We start from the raw sequence: 7,466 nt of genomic DNA, 5'->3' as shown, positions 1-7,466 counted from the left end.
ATAATTGTGAGTACATCACATACTTAGCACACGTTTCTGTGTATATTTCTATGCACGCTTATGAACGAAAATGGTTTTCAAATCAATTTTACAGTTGGTTTACTACGAAAAACACAGCAAATATAAATATTTGGAATATTTAGGAAGTACAATAAGTATTTATCTGAAGCAAGTCTTTTAATTCTTTCCTTAAAATTGATGCATCATCCATACAAGTTTGATTCATATAAGCTATCATAATTATATACTTGGGAAAGGGCCTGCTCTAAAAATTTAAACATGGATATGCACCTATGTGGAAAATGTAGGACATGCAGATCCAGCATCTGAAACAGGTCTGGAAATGTCCATCCCTATAGCATTGATATAAGTTAATACAGGTCGAGGTAGCTGGGCGTAAATACAATGTACATGTAATTATTTTATAATGGACACATTCTCATAAAGCTGACTTAATTGTGGACACTCTAGCTGATATATATCCCCTGAGTACAGCACAAAAGTCACTTGTAACAGAATTTATACAGGTAATATAAGCTTTAAAAAAAGTATCATGAGATGGGGGTATGTAAGACAGACTGATCCGTTCGTACATAGAGAGCATTGCATACATGTGTATAAAGAGGCTTATAAAATAAATTGGATGTGATGTTGTACAGGCAAGTATAATTGTTTAAGCAAAACGGTGCACACTCATAGACTGTAAAGTAAAATACAGGCATCAATAATAAAAAAGACACATTATAAAAATAGGTATAGTACAATTGTAATATATATTGCATGATGCTGACAAATTCGGATCTATAAATTGTTACCTTTGCTGATCCCTTCCTCTTTCTTATTTTCTCTAAAAGTCCAAGTACTTCAGATTTTGGAACTGTTAAATTTGAATAAAACAAGAGGCCCATGGGCCACATCGCTCACCTGAGAAGCTTTAACCATTCTGTTCTTTACCAGATTTCCCCCTTGTTATACATAATGCATCCCCACCCTACCCCACTGATCATAATTAAGACATTTTGAAATCTACACTACCCCAAGATCCTTCCATGGGCACATATGTTTCAGCTTTTTTGGCCCAGTGTTTCCTGAGAAGAAGATTTTCAAAGATTTTTCCTATATATTTCTATATAAAACTTTGATTCCCCATTGTGGCCCCACCCTTCCCCCGGGGGTCATTATTTGAAGAATTTAGAATCTACATTATACCAGGATGCTTCCACATAAGTTTCAGCTTTTCTGGCCCTGTGGGTCTTGAGAAGAAGATTTTCAAAGATTTTTTCTATATATTTCTATGTAAAACTTTGATTCCCCATTGTGGCCCCGCCCTTCTCCCGGGGAACATGATTTGTACAATTTAGAATCTACACTACCCCAGAATGCTTCCACATAAGTTTCAGCTTTACTGGCCCAGTGGTTCTTGAGAAGAATTTTTAATGACCCAACCCTATTTTTGTCTTTTCTTGATTATCTCCCCTTGCGAGGGGATATGTCCCTTCATTTTAAGAATTTAAATTCCCCTTTACCCAAGGATGCTTTGTACTAAGTTTGGTCAAAATTGGCCCAGTGGTTCTTGAGAAGAAGTCGAAAATGTGAAAAGTTTACAGACGGACAGACAGACAGATGGACGGCGATGGACAAAATGTGATCAGAAAAGCTCACTTGAGCCTTCGGCTCAGGTGAGCTAAAAATAATTCATATGTACTCTATCAGAGAATAGCATTAAACACAGATTGTCCTGAGACTGCATTTGTTATAAATAATTTTACATTTCAATTCATCGTAATAATACATTGTTCATCGTGTTCATGCAGGGGTATTATAAGAGAAGAATATTTAATTTGGGATTAATTTTGATACTGTAGATCACTAAATTTCCGTGACATCTTATTCCGCAAGATAGTCATAATGACTCTTTATTAGCGAGACATAATTTTCACAAATTGGTGTTTTTACTCTTTTTGATCGTAAGGAATATTTTTAAAAGCAAGAATTAAATTTTCGCAATCTCGTTGTTTTGCTTAACTATGCAAAAATCAAGTTCTCAAGAATAAAGCATGATTTACGGTAGATTTGTTCCCACTCCTGAAGCCCCAGTGGGACAGAGATCACTGAATTTACACTTACTTTTGTTTGCATAAAGTTATTAAAACATCACCTTACCTTGTACTAAATTAATTAATCACCATACTTGAACCTAGAGCAGGTTGTCCTCTAAGAGGAAGCTAGAAATTTCAATGGTCTTCAGTTTTAAGATAAAATTTGGATCCCTTCAAGTTCATAAAAAGACTTACCACCATCTTCTTTCTTTACTTCATCTTGACTTTCTAAAAGACATAATGATATAGTATTAACAAAAGAATTTTCAAAGAAATAATGCATTTTCACTATAAAACCTATTTGCCCTGCCTAAATGTACTAGACCCCTGACCCTGGGGCCATGAATTTCACAATTTTGTAGAGGACTCACTGCTGATTACAATCATACCAACAGTCTGACTGCTTGATGTACAAAAGTAAAGAAGAAGATTTTTTAATGATTACACTAATTTTAGTGGTTTTGGCCCCATCCTTAGATCCCTTGAAGGCAGGGATCACCATGAAATTCTCAATTTTGTTCCCCTTCATTCATAGAAGATATATGCCAAAATTGGTTGAAATTGGTTCAGTGGTTTCAGAAAAGAAGCTGAATGAAAATGTTCAAAAGTTAATGCATGATGAACGGCGACAGATGAAAACGGATAGCAATAGGTCACATGAGTTTACTAAGTGACCTAAAAAATATATTATATAAAACTTTTTGACAATTCAAAATACACATGTAATGCAAAATCTGAAGAAAGAACAATGCTATACACCATGCAACACGTTGCTTTTAATATTTTGAGGTAAAAAGATTATTTCTACAGATCATAACTTTATCATAATTGACTGCAATTAGAAATTTCAACCTAAAAATGGAACAAAATTCAACAATTAATTTCCAGATCAAATTTTAAAAGTTTCAAATCACAACAGTGTACCTATAATGTTAATAATTAGTTATAATGTTAACTTATATGTGATGATTCTGTACTCAGATATAGAAAATAGACAATTTCAGTTTTAGTTTTGAAACTCAAACATCCAATTCTGAAATTGTAACAATTCTACCATAAAATATATGATTAGTACAAAGTTTTATTAATTACAGTGCATTGTGAACCATTTAGAACTGTTTAGTAGAGACATATCACAAATAATCAGGGTACAATAACCCGAGGATAACAATCATACCAGGGACCTACACAAACTCCTTTTGCGTCATGTTTATATTTACCCAAATTTGTGATGTTTTGGGTATAAATAAACATGGCGCACAACACTACAATTTTTTCAAACATTAATAATTCCCAGTAAAAAGCCTGAGTCGTGTCATTTATTACTTGTATTGAAATTGATTTTTAATACATTTTAGGATAAATTAGAATATAATTTAAATACAAAAAATTTAACACCAAAATCTGAGTGAGATGTTGTCCACTGCTTGGGGAGATGTTGTACCGCTTACGTCGCAGAATGGGCGGAGCTTAATCTCATTTTCATTCATTGGTGTTAATCAGTGACAGACCTTATGTTACATCACGGAATACAGTACAAAAACATGTATGTCAATAAAATAAAATGAAAGGTATAACAAAACATTTATTGACAGAATTCTCACGCAAAATGTGTTTTGTCAGACCCTCGAAACAAACTCACTGCCTACGGCCTCAGGCAGACAGTTTGATTCTTGGGTCTGACAAAACGCAAGTTGCCCTATGTTGCCCTCGAACTCGGTCAATAAACATACTATGTTCTTTAAATTCTCCCCGCTTTGAATTCGCCCACTTATTCAGTTACATGGGCAAAAGGGGCGAAAATAAAACAGGGGCAAAAACTTCCCTGCATACAGTAGTTTACAATGAATTCATCTCTTGCCTCTCTCCCAGGTCTCCCCTGGCTTAAGAAGAATCAAAATGGTGTTGTTAGGTATGACTTCAAAGAATTCTTGGTCATCGACCTCCGTCCCGTCCTCCAGTAATACAAATTGAAATACTGACGACGGTTCCATATTGAACTTTACCTTTGCTGTAAAGAATCATATACATGTACATGTATTTGTAAATTTATGAATATATAAAAATCGGAGCAAACTATGTCTGACTCAATATTGGTCAAAGAAAATTTTGTGATAAACTTCCAAGAAATCCTTTGATATATATTACAATCATTCAATGCAATAGTAGCAAAATTAATCTAACGGACATGCAGTTATAATTGTAAAGTCATTTAGCTCTGCTTACTTGAATCTACTGTGCAATGTATTTTGTTTTCAAAATGTGCTTGGTTCATTTAGACTCACTTACAGAATTATAACTTAATTACCGGTACACTTACAACATCATATCCTATCACATTCTAGCTCAGACTGCATGCATGTGCCTCTGATATAAAGTATGAAGATGCAGATTAATTTAATGTAATAGGATTAAGTTGTACAACTGTGTGGGCCCCAGTGCTCACATCATAAAACATTAATTCCAAACTAAAGTCAGCTCATATATTAATATCAGCTTCAATATACATGATATAAGTTTTAGCTTTTCAGTGGTTCATTAGTTTCTACCCGGTTAGCTGAAAAGGTCAATTTTAATGATTGTTTCAAACTTTTTCTACTCTTGATGACCATGTGACAATAAGTTTGGCATAATCCTAAGCTTGATCCACATATGTTATATATAGCTTTTCACACAGTGGTTCTATGAGAAGTAGACTTATTTTAATGACCTCACACAATCTCTACCTTTTCTAACTTCTCTAAGAAAGTAAAGCTTGACCTATCATGTGAAAAAAAGAGAAAACTGTAGAAGTAATTTTTACTGCATGGTATAAACTTACACTATGTACGCGGTCACAAATTCTCCATGGGAATTTTTGATATAAAGAAAAGGTATATACAGAGCGTCTTAAGATGTCCTCAGAATTTTCTACCAACAGACTGCACATGCAGAATTAGAGATTCGATCAACAGAATAATGACCCCATCGAAAAAAGTATGTCTACAGTACCCTAGCTTTATCTAGAGATGCTTTATGTCAATTTTGATGAGAAGTTTGGCCTAGTGATACTTTGAGAAATTGAGTAGAGTCCTTGACATTGCTGGACAATGTGTGCTTTCAGCTCAGGTGAGGTTTGAAACAGAAATCTATAACTTATGTAAAATCCCGTGTATTGAGCAAAATGTAATGTAAAAGATGCACCCCTATGTAAAAAGCGCATCCCAAAAACGCAGATATTGGATGTGACATTTTTTTTTCTACTAGAGTAACTTAAACATGTTAAAATAAAATAATGAAAAATTTACGAATCCCAAACGAAAGTAGAACATCAGTTTTTTCACTTAACAAATTCAAGTGTGCATGTGTGATCATGAAAGTTGAAGACAATATGGTATATAAATATTAAAAGATATGGTTATTATGATAAAAAATGTACATTTGTATATATTTCACATTTGCTTACTTTTTTACACTAATTCATTGAAAGAATTAGCAAGTATAGCTTTTTTCATTTGCTGTTTGGTCCATATTTTTAAACATTTAGTTCCACTGGGGCCTGGTAGATCCATTGTGTACCACTTTGCTGAAAAAAAATCAATATGTGTATTAATATAATCTAATAAAACCTGTTAGCAAATTTATAACAAATTTTCAGTAAAAATCCCTGCACTTATAAATGTGTGTTTTAATATTTAAACTAATTTTCCATATAATTTTGATTGGTTATCATGTTTAAAAAATATTATGATGCATGTATCTTTTTCTTGAGCTACACAGTAGGATTATGGGGCTTTTCAACCACACATTAAACATGCATTAAAAATTTTAAGGTGCTTTACTACCTGATTACTACATGTATACATGCATTAACTCATTTAACTGTCCTGTGGAACCAGTTTTATTTGCTAGTAACTATGCGAGGCAATGTGCTTGGAAAAATATCATTTACATTCATAGTGAGTGCAGCTCAATAGACTAAAGTATAAGAGCAGTGAAATTTGGATAGAAATCTGTATATACATTGAGCAAATTTTTGTGTGAAACCTTCCCAGAATTCCTTTGCTACCAGGATTCCATGCGATGATGGCAAATTAAAAATGATCCCCCAAAAAGGCTTTTTAGGTTTGTAGAAATCAAAAAATACTCAACATTAATGTATTCTGACAGAAATTGCACGTCTTATAAATTCAAACCAAATGGTCGGATGTCTCCGTAAACCCTGGCGAGCTCTATTACATCATGTGATCATGTAACGTCAGTGTAGATGTCTATTGCAACTTGATGACTGATGTGGCAGATCACCATTTCAAGCGTTAATTTTTTATGGTACAACTGCACTCACCCAACGGTCACACCGTAAAATTATTAGTTTTCCTAAACATTATATACAGATATATGTAGAGAAGTGACTATAGGTCATGAAAATTCTTTCTCCCTAATAATGTTTACACTAAACTGGTCACTCATACGTAATAGTGCAGTACCTTTATCTCTTTTAAGTAGATAAAAAAAAAACAACACATAATTCCAATTTTTCACTCAAACTATTCATCAATTTTTTTTTTTTATATATAAACCTAAGAATGAACTAACATTTATGTAGAAAATTATTTTCCAACCTGTCTTCACATGAATTTTAATTTTTAAAACAGAAATTCCTAGTCCTAGTTAAAAGTAGTTACAATTACAAACTGTGGATTTCATGGTAACTGTTACATGTACCATGGTTATGAAATACAATGCATATTTTGTATTTAACCATATTAATCTACTTAAAAATCAAATAAAGCTGACAATATGAACAACTAAGCTGTCAATAAATGAAATGATGAATTTCTGAAATTATAACGTTTTTTGTAGATTACAGCTGCTGTATATATCAAGGAAACACCAGGATTTAATAATAGGAATTGTTAACATAAATCATGCAAGCCATAAAATTACCATACAGTATATACTTAAAACAAAAGCAGTTAAAAAGACTTCTATCTTGCATGCTTCATATACATTTATTTTAAAATCGTTTAAGATCCATGACTACAAGACCGGTCCTACTAAACTGAGTACACTAGTACGATAGAGTACTTTAGAGTACGCTAGTCACATTTTATTATTTAATGCAATTATACTACTTTTTGTATGTTTTCCTACTTTAGTTTAACACACTGAATGTATATTTTAAATAAAATTTGTATTTTTTCTTTATTTTAGGAGTTATATCAGTTTTTGATTTCAGATTACGGTTTATCGTTTGATCCCGATCTTGTTTAAGAAACATTTTGAAATGTCTCCTTGTGAATGTGAAAACTATTTACACATGAATTAATTTAATATTTGTTGAAATTTAGATGTAAGTATTTAGTAAGTAAATCAGAAACAAAATAG

General features: G+C 32.6%; 1 long non-coding RNA gene across 1 annotated transcript in view; it reads right to left on the bottom strand.

Moving 5' to 3' along the window:
• Positions 1–894: 894 nt before the first annotated feature.
• LOC133198813 (uncharacterized) overlaps positions 895–7,466 on the bottom strand; it is an 801,505-nt gene continuing 794,933 nt past the window's right edge. The window contains exon 2 of the long non-coding RNA XR_009722598.1: positions 895–1,331. This is a non-coding gene — a long non-coding RNA (uncharacterized LOC133198813). The remainder of the gene's footprint in view (positions 1,332–7,466) is intronic.

Source organism: Saccostrea echinata, unplaced genomic scaffold (assembly GCF_033153115.1).
Source record: "Saccostrea echinata isolate AGI-Se365-2 ecotype Australia unplaced genomic scaffold, CSIRO_AGI_Sech_v1 ptg000033l, whole genome shotgun sequence".
Lineage (NCBI taxonomy): Eukaryota > Metazoa > Mollusca > Bivalvia > Ostreida > Ostreidae > Saccostrea > Saccostrea echinata.
The sequence above is the reverse complement of the archived record's forward strand: the minus strand, read 5'-3'. Positions and strand labels throughout refer to the sequence as shown.